This window comes from Cuculus canorus, chromosome 1 (genome assembly GCF_017976375.1).
Source record: "Cuculus canorus isolate bCucCan1 chromosome 1, bCucCan1.pri, whole genome shotgun sequence".
Lineage (NCBI taxonomy): Eukaryota > Metazoa > Chordata > Aves > Cuculiformes > Cuculidae > Cuculus > Cuculus canorus.
This window is the reverse complement of record NC_071401.1, coordinates 49957646-49971981: the sequence shown is the minus strand read 5'-3', so window position 1 is coordinate 49971981 and position 14336 is coordinate 49957646. Positions and strand designations below refer to the sequence as shown.

The 14336-nt window shown below is 39.8% G+C and overlaps 1 protein-coding gene across 5 annotated transcripts in view; it reads right to left on the bottom strand.

Annotated features, from left to right (window-relative positions):
• NALCN (sodium leak channel, non-selective) overlaps positions 1-14336 on the bottom strand; it is a 229008-nt gene that overhangs the window by 57848 nt on the left and 156824 nt on the right. The gene's annotated exons all lie outside the window — the stretch shown is intronic.

Sequence of the window (14336 nt, the reverse complement as noted above, 5' to 3'; positions counted from 1 at the left end):
GTAAATTTGATACAAGTTTGTTGGTCTGCTTGTGCTAGAAGCTGACAAATACCTAACAATGCCATGCCGTTAATTGAAAGTCACAAAATGGGAGGATTGCTAATAATTCTAATTTTAAAATACAAGGCTTATTAGTGTCCTATTCAGTATGCTTATTTTTGTGTTTTCTTCACAGATCCCTAACACTTTATCAAGCAAATAAACACTCATGATCTTTTTATATTAGACACATCTTCCTGTACATGCTGACTGCTCTTCGATATTCAAATAGAACATAGAATTTTAAAAGGGGAGAAATTTTAAAGGAATCCAGCTCTTAGAACATGAAAATAACTGGAAAATTACATTTAGATGAGTATTATAAATAATAACAAAGGACTCAAAAGAATCCATCTACATCAGCAATTCTGATACTGAGTGGCAGCAAATCACATAGTGAATGTTGCATTTTTAAGTATCCACGAACAGATATTCCATGGAATATCACACAGCTAAATAGAGAAGAGGCAGATGCATCTATGGATGTCGACAGATGATGGCTACATCTGATGACATAAGAAAGAAGAGATGTGATATGGAGATATGATTGCCAAATTCTGATTACCTTATGTAGCAGTTCAGTTGTGTCATTGCAAAAAAGTGCCAAGTCAAAAAGAGTCAGTGAAATTGATTCGTACTTTTATTTTAAATGGTACGTGTATTACATACTGTTTCAACAAGCATACACCTAACAGATTATTTCAGTTCTCCTTCCACCTGCTTGTGATCACAAGCTTAGAAGCTTATGGTTTAAAGCAGATTTTTACCATCAGCACCTGCAGGGAATACTGCTGATAGACATCAGCTATAGATTTTTACCAGGGGCAATTGCCCAGGAAGTCAAACGGACTTGTAACTGTCATTTGCACTGTTTAGTGAAATGCACGCTCCCACAGCATGCTATAGGAGAACAGCTGCTCTGCTGCACTGTCACGCTACCAGCAACATCACCACTTCCAGCCACAGAACAGCTTAAAATGAAAAACAGTTCATATTTCATTGGATATAAGTTGTCATGTGGACTGAAAAATGTTTGAAGAATTACACACAAAGGCTAATGATTAATGATAAAGCACTTAGTCAGACTAGAAGGGCAATATTGCATAAATCTGTATTATGTCCAGTCCTGTTTCATTGCTTCATTAATGATCCTTAAAAGGAAGAAATTATGACATCAGTGAAATTCACTTGATATTAGTACATGAACAGTTGCAAATATCAGGGCAGATAAGGAAAAGGACACATTTAGAAACAGGGATTGGAAGTAACAGGCTAAAAAAATTCTAGAGTAAGAATAAGAGCAGAAACAAAACAAGAACTTGTACTTCAATACAGCATCAAAAGGCCAATTTGGGCACCAATTACATTACCAGGTAAAGGCTGTGCTCACAGTCTCTGATAATTAGACATATAGGTTTAGAAATGATACAGAAGTCCACAGCTCCTCTCCATGCTGGTTCGAAGAGATCATACTTAGGTATGCACTCACTTCTAAATATTATTTTATTGGTCTTACAGATACAAACCAAAAACAGTGCAGAAGAGAGACATGAAAGCTAGGGGGAACCTACTTCAAGCAGTTATGGCAAGGGAGAAAAAAGGAGAGAAATACTGAAGGGGGCTAATATTTATGCTGCATCTACTATAACTGATAATAAAGTGGGAGCCAACCTAAATTTATGTAAGAAATATTTGAAAACAAATTATTTCAAGAATATAATAGAGTACCCCAAATATAGGAATCAGAGGATGAAATTAAGAAAGGCTTAGAATAAAGATTACTATCCTTACAGGGTAGTATCTGAGTGTTTCAGAGAAGTCTCTGGAAGGAAGCGCCTCATCATTTCAAATTCAGATTAGACAGAACTCTTGAAATGCCAGAGGAACACATAAAAAAATCCTTCACTGACAAGGAAATTAATTGGATAATGCAACAGGGCTCTTCTACAATTTTGTACTGTTGAAAAGCTTCGGGAAGGGGTAATTTTTTGAGAGAAAAAAAAAAGGTTTCCAGTTTCTTCTCAGTTGCTTTTTAGTAAGAAATCATTGCAGCTTTTGGCATGGACGAGTAATGTCTCTCACAGCTATGAACTCCTGTTTACAGAGGTCAGTCTGTACAGAATACAGCATATGACAGAGAGCAATGTTGCCTAAAGTCTCAGTGCAGAACAGCTCAAGGAGAGCTTGGAAGCAGAAAACTGTAGAGTTCAAAAAGTAAGCAAGGGGGCAGCAATATTCCCCTATCTTTCTAAAGAGGAGAATGATTCAAGATAGGCTTTAAAATAACCTAAAGCCAAAGCAGTTCTACAGAATATCTCCAATTACTCATACTGTGATAATATTACATATTGGGAAGAACGAGACATTTAGCTTCACTGAGTTCTTCTCTATGCACTTAGAGTGTAATTGTTGCTCCACACGACATACATTCTACATTGTATTGTTGCTTAAAACCTTTACATTTCAACTTTCCTTATCACATAACAAACACTTATATTTTTGAAGGTACAAGATTTTGTTGAAATGTGGAATGATGGTGCAGTGCATTTCTAGTAACAGCTAAACTCAAAATATCAGGACATTTTTTCTGTGATTTTTTTGTTTTATTTATTATTATTACTATTGGCAAGAAAATGCACATTGGTCTGATTTACTCCATGTGGCCATCAATCTCCAACTCCTAAGAGCCTACTGGGTGCTGTTCAACAACATTTTGTCAGCCTGGACTGGCTAAACTCTCGTGGCTGCTAGAACAGTTCCTGTAAAGCCATAGTAGGATTTTATGCCTAGTTCCATTATTTCTACAGCACTTGAGTTTACAGGGGCATATTTAATGGTACAATAAACACAGTACAACTGTCTGCTCTAAATCTAGATCGGAAGAACTTATCCAAACAGTAAATAAATGATGAAGAGTGGCAGAGACAAATTATTAATTTGGAATTCCAATGGTAGCTTGAATAATATGTTCAGCTACAAGCTCTCCCTGATCTGTTTACATAATTGTCTTAGACCATGTAAAGACTGAGTCATTTGCTGGTATTGTCTGTGTCTTAAATATTGTCTGAGTGCAGGGCTGAGCTACACTGGAGGGGCTTTGCTGTGGCTTTTATTTCAATGAGAGCAGGAGATGTAGGAGCAGGCATTGCTTCCTCTCTCTCACCTGCAATGGGCTGCAGCTGCTGCAGGGAGTGAGGGGAAGGAGGTGCAGCAGCAGGCACTGTCTTGTGTGCCCTCCTGTGTCATCCCCTCCCTCCGCTCTGGAGCCCCCAGACTCAATTTAAGAACCTTCCCAAAGGAGCTTCTGCACATGCTCCGATTTGAGAACTTTCACAGCAAGACCACCCCTCACATGCTAATGTGACAGACTTGCCCCATAAACAGAACTTGCCAAGAAGCCACAGTGTGTGCGCCCACCCGCCCCATAGAACCAGCCTGAAGAAGTGCTGCTAAAGAACTACTGGACCACATGTTCCTGAAGAAATGCTGGTGGATGAACCATGTTTTCCAGAGGAACTGCTGTGCCCATTGAGTAGTGAGTTTTTTTTTTTCTTGTCCCTGCTGCTACTTTTTTTCTCTCTTTCTTACTTATCATAACGTGCCTTCTTTTTTTTTTTTTTTTCCTGGTATTAAGGTGTGTCAGATCGAATCCGAGTTGTGCTGTAGTTTGTGTGGCAACCTTGGCTGTGCTACTAGAAAGCTATGATCTGGTTGCCATTGCTGAAACTTGGTGGGATGACTCCCATGACTGAAGTGTGGCTATAGATGGCTACAGGCTGTTCAGAAGGGGCAGACCAGGAAGGAGGGATGGAGGTGTTGCCCTCTATATCAGGAAATGGATAAAGCATGAAGAGTTGTCTTTAAGTAGCCATGAACAGGTTGAAAGCATGTGGGTCAGAATAAAAGACAAAGGAACAAACGGGAACCTTGTGGATGGTGTACACTACAGGCTACCTGATCAAAGAGAGCCAACTGATGAAGACTTCTTTCTCCAGCTACAGGAAGCTTCATGCTTGCAAGCTGTCATCATACTGGGGGACTTCAATCACCCTAACATATGCTGGGAAAGTAGGATGGCAAGCTGTAGGCAATCCAGGAGACTCCTAGCATGCATTGAAGATAATTTCTTAACCCAGCTAATAATCACCCTCACCTGAGGGGATGCAATACTGGACCTGACAGTCATCAATACAAGTGAGTTCATCAGTGAAGTCAAGACTGGAGGCAGCCTGGACTGCAGTGATCATGCACTGGTAGAGTTCAAGGTCCTGAGGGATATGGGGTAGGCGAGGAGTACAGTCAGGATCCTAAATTTCAGGAAAGTAGACTTCCAGCTCTTCAAGGATTTAGTCAGTAGGACCCAATGGGATATGGTCCTCAGGAACAAGGGAGCAGAAAAGAGCTGGCAAATATTTAAGGATGCTTTCCATAAAGCACAACAGTACTGTTCCCAGATGTAGGAAATCAGGCAGGGAAGGGAAGAGACCAGTGTGGCTGAGTCGAGACCTGCTGGTCAAACAGAAGAGCAAGAAAGGACTGCACAGGGTGTGCAAGCAGGGACAGGGAACCTGGGAAGAGTATGGGGATGCTGCCCAATTGTGTAGGGATAGGGTCAGGGAGGCCAAGGCACAGCTGGAGCTGAATTTGGCAAGGAAAGTGAAGACCAACAAGAAGGGCTTCTACAGATATGTCAATCAGAAATGGAAGGTTAAAGACAGCATGCCCCTACTGATGGATTAAAATGGTGACCTCGTATCAACAAATGAGTAGAAGGCTGAGGTACTCAACAACTTTTTTTGCCTCAGTCCTCACTGGCAACCGCTCTCTTCACTCAATGAACAACAAGACTGGGAACAGGGGGCTAAAGCCCCTCCCCACTGTAGGGGAGGATCAGGTTTGTGACCACTTGAGGAACCTGAACACATATGTGACGATGGGAGGTGATGAGACGAATCCCAGAGTCCTGAGGGAATTGGACAATGTGGTTGCCAAGCCACTCTCCATAATATATGAAAATTCATGGCAATCAGGAGAAGTCCCTGGTGACTGGAAGAAGGGTAACATTGTGCCCATTTTTAAAAAGGGTAGAAAACTGAGAACTACAGACCTGTCAGCCTCAACTCTGTGCTTGGGAAGATCATTGGACAGATCCTCCTATAAGCTAAGCTAAAGGATATGGAGAGTGGGGAGCTGATTAGTGGCAGCCACCATGGCTTCACCAAGGGCAAAACCTATCTGACCAACCTAGTGGCTTTCTGTGATGGGGTAACCACATCAGTGAACGTGGGAAAAGCAATGGATGCAATCTATCTGGATTTCTGTAAAGCCTTTGACACAGTCCCCCCCAACATCCTTCTCTCTAAATTGGAGAGATACGGATTTGATGGGTGGACTGTTTGGTGGATAAGAAATTGGTTGGATGATTGTATTCAGAGAGAAGTGGTCAATGGGTCAATGTCTAGGTGGAGATGCATGACAAGTGGTGTCCCTCAGGGGTACTGTATCTGTCTAGTATCCTCATCAATGATATAGACAGTGAGATTGAGTGCACCCTGAGCAAGTTTGCAGATGACACCAAGCTGAGTGGTGCAGTTGCCACACTGGAAGGACAGGATGTCATCCAGAGGGACTTGGACAAGCTGGAGAAGTGGGCCTGTGTGAATCTCATGAGGTTCAACAAGGCGAAGTGTAAGGTCCTACACCTGGGTCAGGGCAATCTGCAGTTTCAGCACAGGATGGGAGTTGATGTGATTGAGAGCAGCCCTGTGGAGAAGTACTTAGGGGTAATGATTGATGAGAAGCTCAACATGAGCTGGCAACGTGTGCTCACAGCCCAGAAGACCAACTGTATCCTGGACTGCATCAAAAGAAGCGTGGCCAGCAGGTCAAGGGAGGTGATTCAGTCCCTCTATTCTGCTCTTGTGAGACCCCACCTGGAGTATTGTGTCCTGTTCTGGAATCCTCAACATAAGAAGGATATGGAACTGTTGGAACAGGTCCAGCAGAGGGCCACAGAGATGATTAGAGGGCTGGAGAACCTTCCATAAGAGGACAGGCTGAGAGACTTGTTCAGCCTGAAGAAGAGAAGGCTCTGAGGAGACCTTGTAGTGATCTTCCAGTACTTAAAAGAGGCATACAAGAGAGCTGGGGAGGGAGTTTTTACAAATGCGTGTAGTGATAGGACTAGGGAGAATGGCTATAAATTGGAGAGGGGAAGATTTTGACTAGACATTAGGAAGAAATTCTTCACAGTGAGGGCGGTGAGCCATGGGAACAGGTTGCCCAAGCAAGTTGTGGATGCCCCATCCCTGGAGGTGTTCAAGGCCAGGTTGGATGGGGCCTTGAGCAGCCTATTCTGGTGGGAGGTGTCCCACTAGTGGGGGGGTTGGAATTAGATGATTTTTAAGGTCTCATCCAACTCAAACCATTCTATGATTCCATGATTCATTCTATGTAGAACCTGAAGAGGAGGGGAAGGCAATAAATGATAGTTCTTAGTGTTCTTACCTTAAAACATTGTAGTACTACATTCACCCAGATATTAATCACTGCATGTGTGGTCAGGGTGACACCAATGAGTTATTTTAAAGTGCATACGGAAACTTCTTTGACAGCAGCAACTGGAGTTGCTGTAAAAACATTAAATCATTGGAGTGAGACAAGCAGCAGGACCTGATTGGGAGAGCTGCATTCCCACAGTTTCTCTGTAAGTTCACCACAAGAGAGATGCCACAATGCACTTCAGATCTTCAGGCAAGTACATGACAGTGTCACACCTGCCCTCCAGCCTACATCCTCTTCAACAGTAGCAGGATGTGAGAAGTGCCTGCACATGCAGAAGCTTCATTAAGAACTCAGGCGGGAGCTGCCGGCTTGGAATGCAAAGTGCCCCAGGGTCTGGTAATAGGAAAAAGATCACTTGAACATTTCAAAGGGCCAACTAAGGTGAGCATCTCTTAACATCACCAATTTGCATTTAGAGACAGAATCATCCTCAAAAGTAATGTCCTTGGCAAAGCAATCTGAAACTTCAAATTTAACATTCATTGAATTTCTAAGATATTGACACTTTGGTGAGAACATTCCAAAGAAGAAACAGAGTTAGCATAGCCAAAGAGCTAGGACCTGTCCTTCCTAGCTTTTTGTTTTGCTCTCTATTCATTTAATTCTGATTGTGGAAGAAGGGACAGTATTGTATAAAATGTAAAGTGTGAATGATGCTTCTTCATGTGGTCTGTGAGACAAATGTATGTGAAATTTCACATAAACACTCTGTAAATATTTCAATGAAATTAAATGATCATGAAAAATTTGCTGCAATGCTCTAACTCTTTCATTTTAGTTGACAGTTTTCATAAGAGGCTGAGATCAATCATGTTCAAAATTAAAAGCTTTGCTACTAATGTACACACAGTCTATTTAGGAACTGGCCGACTGCCCAGAATAATTTCATGGTGACTGAAAAGTTCAAAGCTTTTAAGAAAGTTCAGGGGGGTCTCACTACAGGATAGTTTTAAATTAATATTGTTTGGTACATTATAAAGCACTACTATGTATCAACATTTTCCGCTGAAAATCTCCTTTAGGGGCTGTTTTTGAAAAATAAAATGACTACATAATATGTGTGCTACACTCCTAGCAAGATATGCTATGTACTCCACATGCTCTGAGCATGAAAGTGGATGGGAATGAAAGACAGACAAACCGATACAAGCAACCATGCAACAGTTTTCATGAATTTTTTACTTATCCAAATTTACCATCACCTTTGGCTTGTCAAAAGGAGATCTGAATGAAATCCAAGTAATTAGCATTAAATAGCATGTAAACTCAACAACTAAAAATCAAAAAGGCAGATTAAATTAGTCACTTTGTTCCTTTCTGTTATTATTCTGAAGCTGTATTGACCTGGTAAATTTTTGTGCATGAATGAACTATACTAAAAGTAGACATGCATATGGGCAAGCTTTTACAGCCTACAATTTGTATCAACATTTTTGTACCTGCATTTGAATTAAGCACAATCCGTTGATCAGTTATTATTATTTGCACCTGCAATTCCATTAACAATGAAGAAAAGCTCAAAAAGCACCATGAAAAAAAGGAAGGTAGAATACAATATGGAAATAAAGGTTAAAAAAAAAAGGACAAATTGAACTTGGGTAAAAGTAACACTTGGAGTGTTAAAAAGCAGTATTTATGATGTGTAGATGTCATTAGTATGCCTACAGTACTACATAAAAGACTGCCAAGGCCCTAACCCCTTGTTTAAATCAGAAGGTACCTGCTAACTTCAGCCATTGTTCATAATATTTGGCTTTTGGTTCCTCCAGGCCCTGTGTGGTGGCCCTGTGATGAAATGATAACATTTATTTCCTACAGATTTTCCAGCTCTTCAAGGCATCTGGAACAACATGCCAGCTTTCTCATGCAATTCCCCTCAGCAGCACTTCTGTAGGATAACATTTGGGTTGTGTATTGCCTACTTTGATAGGGAGAACAACTTGTGAGTTTGGCTGAAGGTGGGATAGCACTGTAGGACTGTGTGGCTTAGAGTCCAGCCTGATGAGGCCCTGCACGTACTTCCTTTAAAAGTAGTTGCTCAATTGAAATATTCACTGAACTACATCAAAAGTATTGTCTGAGAGAAAGCAGCTGGAGCTACAGGACAGAGCCAGCGGTGAGTGAGCAGTTAAGCGGCGTGCACAGACAAGGGGTTAATGCTTGAGCTTGCTCTCGTCCTCTTTCAGTTAACTGCCTAGATGTACCAGTTGCAGTTTTTGCCCTTTGGGCTCACCTAAACAAATGGGGACACTGCAAGCAATAAAAAAATTCTCCCATGTAGGGACTGTAAAACAGAACCTAAATTGATTTTAACCACATTCTGTGCTGCCTTGGGGAATTTTCAGTGAAATGTACCAAAAAATATGATTACAGTTGTGCTGGCATTCACAGTAGAGACTGCACTGTTGATAATTTAAGGGCAAAATAAACTGAAAAAGTTCCTGGCAGATGGAGGAACAAGATTACACACATATTTCTCATATGCACTAGACTTGTTTTTTTTTTTTAGAAATAACTTTTTTTGTGTCACAGGGTTTATATGCTGTGTGTAGTACAATTTGATGCTGTGGCTGCTATTTCCCAATTGTTCCTTTAAGTAACCTTTTCTTTGAATTTGCATGAAGACCTCCAAATTAATAAGATATTGAGTAAGGTTTCATAAATGTGGGGTTTTTTTTAATAACTTCCTACCAGTAATTGTAGCTCCTATCAGTTCTTCGGGAAAAAATTCTGCTGACAAGATGTGATTGCAATTCAAATGGTACAAAATTCCTCTAGAAAAATTGGGCTAAGATTTAGTTCATTTGTCTGAAAAAGGGCAGGAATCCAGTGTGTTAGAGAATTTCCCTTTGACTAACTGAGACAAGTAAGATGAATTTTTCAGAGCTACTACTTCATACTGTCTACAGATTCAGACAAATATTTCTATTTTGACTATACTTCAGCTATATTTCCAAATCCTTTTCCCCTCTGCAGTGGCAAGAATTACACCATTTTAAAACCCATGAGATCCAAGAATCTGCATGGTGAGTGCTTATAATCAGGGCCCCAGGAATGTGATTATCAGGCCAGATTCAACCTTGCCTTTAGATTGAGGTACCTACCTTAGTTAATTAAGTTACGGTTGTCTCAGTCTCTCTTTATAGCCAAAGTGACAAAGACGAACTTGCAGAGGTCATTTCAGATCTTGGCCTGGCTCTATCTTTCAGACTTGTGTATTTTTTTCCATTGACTAAATCGGAAACTTGAATCCAGTACGTTCTATAAATCAGATGTGTGATTCCCAATGTTAGGCAGGATGAATCTAAGCCATAGCATCTATGTTGGTACTAATCTACATGAATTATAGTTGTCCAAATGTGAAATCTATCATATAATTATCTAGGCACTTCCTATATTTAACTGAAAGAAGTATCTCCAGATATTGACTCATCCCATACTAGCGCATAAGTAAGACAAGTGAGATGGAATATCACCTCAGCGTAGCTCCTTCATTGAATGTAGAAACAATATAAGTCTACATGTATACTACCAAGGTACTGGAGTATGGGCCTAAGAACTGCAATAAGATCGTCCATTGTGTTACATTGTTAGCAAGGCTGCTCACATAGTTTTGGCCTTGGCCGTCTAGCACTCTCCCTGACCATGCCTGAGCACTGTCTATATCCCAGCTGGGGTCATTCCTAGTAGGGAGTATGGACACTTCCTATTTAAGTGGTAGGTTGTTTTGGAAAGGGAAAATAACTTATCTGTATGTAGGAGCCAGGCTGTGCCAGCCAGCCAGCTTTAGGGACAGAGAGCAGGTTGTGGAGCTCTCTCTATTGATATAGATTGGCTACACTATTAGCTCAGAGAAGATGCCCCAGTATAGATAAAATAAAATGGTTTATCTTAGATAAGATAAGCCCATTCTTGTTTTAAAACAGTTCAAGGATAGATACATTTTTGGATGGATAGTTTAAAACAGATAATGGAAATGAAACATAAATCTAATGCCAACATGCATAACTATTCTTTTAATACCTTTTTCATATGTAACTGCAGGTTTATGGTTTTCATATTTATTATTTTGCTGTTGGGACAAGTAGCAAAAATACTTCTGTTTTCATGTGAAGGTTAGTGAGTCACAAAAGAATATCTATTATAATAAAATATTCGTTACATACTCCATTTCATCAGAGGAAACTGCTTGAGATTTCACTTAAACTAGGCATTGTTACTTGTTATGAATTGTATATTTGATGAACAATAAGTAACTAAAATATTTTCAAGCGAACAAAAGCGCAAGATGTATGAATTCTGCTCTTGTACAAATATTCAATACTGACTAGGTACAAGGTATTCATCTTTAAGACTTAGGGTAAAATTCATTACAACCTGAAAGGGTTCTTCTATGCAGGAAGCAAAGGAAGTAATATTGCAGGACAATTCAGAGACTCTTAATGTTTGCTTACCTATTTCAGATGCTGTGCAAAGAATGATTCCTGGAGGTAGTTTTGTAAATGGTGCTTACCTACACGCAGCCAAGACATACAACTTCATCTGCCCTGCTGGGTTCTCAGAAAAATAGAGGCAGTCTGGGAAATTATAAGTGCAGACAGACTTTCAAAGGTTCTCATCACAGACAGTTCCCATTTACTTAAAAAAGAGCTGAAGACACAGACAACCAAGCTGTAATTGACCAAGGAAGTCATCATATTCACTTCCTACCAGGATACAGTCAGTAAGACACATACAAAATGCTGAGGACCAGTGATGTCACAGGGACAAAAGACTCAATCTGCAGAGAATCTGTGTGTCCTTTCTCACAGTTTAACAAAGCAATAATATAACTTTGACCTAGGCCCTCTTAATACCAAAGTGTAGGAAGACTGGAATTTGATCTATACATGCAAAAACTTTATTCCAGGTGATTTGTATAGGCTGCTCTATGCATTGCCAGGGGTATTACATGGACTAGATCACCACTAAACTGATTTATTTAGTTTCACCTGCATGGTAGGAAACATACCTATGCTATGTGAACCTAATTCCAGATTCCAAGGCAAACCTATGTATTCCCTATGTACTTGTGAGTACCACTTGAGGTGGAAGCAGTTCAGATTAAATGCTGAATCACATTTGTCACAGATCACGGTGCAGGTGCTTGTGCAGCAGATTGCATGTTGTTTCTGCGAGTTGTGGCCATGCAAAACTCTATTGCCTTCTCTTTAGGGGTCCTGCTTTGTCTATAGACAAGGGTTACTTATCTGGCGCAGATCATTATAATATCTTCTAACACATAAAGATCTCTACAAAGACAAAAGGGATAATCTACTCCTGACCATCGTAGCTAGGACAAGAACACTTCATCTGCAACATGGAATATAATTCAGAAGACACACCAGATGAATCTTCCTAAAAATACCCTAACGTAAATGTGATCATGAATGCATTATTCTCAGTCTTCCTCCCAGGAGAAGCTAAGCAAACGTCAAGCACAGTGCATAGTATTTTTTTTTTCCTCAGTGCTTTTATTGTAAACATCATTGTCATGTGGATTTCTTTCATTATATGTATTCAGCTAAATATGTATGATACTGCATATTTGATCTGATCACTGTGTAATTGATCTGTTTGGGATTGGAAAATTGGAGAAGGTCTGTGGAGAGGCCACAAAGAACTTCTCTATAATGTAGTTCTAGAGAATATAGAAGCACTTTTCACAAACAGACATGGTTACAGGACAGGAGACAAAGTGCCCCATTTTCTTTATGAAAATCTACTCTGTCTAGATAGAACAAATCAATTCTTCACTATGAACACAATCATTGGAGTAAGATCCCTGCAGAAGATGTAGAATTTTTATCACTGGAGATATTCAAGACTTGGCCTGATATTACTCTGGGTGAACTCATCTAATGACCTGTTTTCAACAGTGGGTTGGACCAGATGGTCTCCAGAAGTCCCTTCCAGCCTAGGCTCAATGATAGCTATGAACTGTAAGATAATTATGATCTTCAGTTCCATTGTTGTGTATATGCATCTGCTATCTCTTGATAACTCGGAGTCTCATTCAAACAATTACTGGGCTCTGTTAGATTCTGTGAGAAGTTAATTAATATAACTTATATTTCAGTGAGTATTTGCAACTCATATAACAGATCAATTTCTACAATTGAATATCTTTATCCTTAACACTGAGAAAATGTAACTGAATTTGAGGAAAAATTCATAGCTGTAGCTGATGCCAGAATCCACGGTATTTCTTTAAATAGGAAAGACTTTGTCTTTGCACGAATTAGCTGCCCCTTGCCCTTTTGTGGCTTATTTGTTTATTTGTTTTGAATCAGAGGCGGTACATTTAATTTGACACAGATGGCCCGAGTCTTAAATTCATTGCAGTTTTAGAGTATTTGTCCAGTATAGATATTCACACAGAAAGTCAATTTAACGAAAGGGTAGGCAGAGACAAACCTATACAAGTGGTAAATGGGACGACAAAGAGGCTGATCCAAACTATTTCAGAAATCTTCTTGGCTGGACTAGATGAAACCAAAGATGGTTCATTGTTACTGGTGGCACTTTCTCCCACACAAGTTTGCTGATGAAATTTTAGTCAGGTCTAGATTCCCTCATTATCTAATTCCCTTTCACAAGAGATGGACATCATAGAATCATGGTTCTCTCTGTGTTCCTGTGGTGATGGATTGCTTCTTTAAAGGGGAAGATACGAGTAAAAATTCTCTCTTAACTCTGAAATAGTGCTCCCACTCATTGGATATTATGCAGGAAGACTGCAGGCTTCCTTATCTTCCATCATGATTTAAAAAGAGTGCCTGATCCACTCTTGGGAAACTATAAAGAGAAGTTCTTTGAATTATAAGTGGAAAATAAGTGAGTGACTGACCCATGTATCTAATAATCTCAGTTAAAATATAATTATTCATCCTTCCAAGTAGCTAGCTTTTTAATATGACTGAACAAAGAATTAAATCTCATGCAAAGGCCAGCCCTCTACCTTTTATAAGCGTACAAAAGTTATGTACAACGTGTACAGAAGTGCATGGATGCGCAAGCTCCCATTGGTGTAAGACACAGTTCAGAAAAGGCAATGCAGATCTGTGTGACTCAGAAGGACGCAAAGGCAAACACAGCATGGGATTTTCAAGGATCTAATTGTCATCAAAATAATGAGTAACACTACACAAGCTCTTTTGTTTCTTCCAAAGAGCTACAGGACTGTCCATTAATTCAGCAGATGGAGCAGATCTAGAATCACCTATGTGCCCTGAGAAACATTTGCATTATTTTAAGTATCAACCAAATAAAGCAAAACCCAAAGACTGACGAGCTCCTGGTGATATAAAAGCTAGGTAAGCATCTTCTTACCTAGTGATATAAACGAAGAAGCAGAAGCTTACATTTATATTTTTGTTACTGCTGTTCACACATTCATGGGAAATCTGACTCCTATCTCCCCTCCCTGAAAACAGTGTGGTTTGAATATGATCTTTCACTAGAATTTTCAAAGGTCCCTATTTCACACAATAAAACCTTCCTCCAAAAGAACCACCTTTGAATTTAATGTGTTTTCTTGGCAAATAATACCATATTGCATATACTAGGGATTGACAACTTCTAAGTTAATACTTAAGTGTTTATTTCACCATTGGTCATTAAATATATGTCAGAATTTGTGATCCATTGTTACTGTTTTTAAAAAGGGGACAGATGAGGTAAGAGGTAGAAAA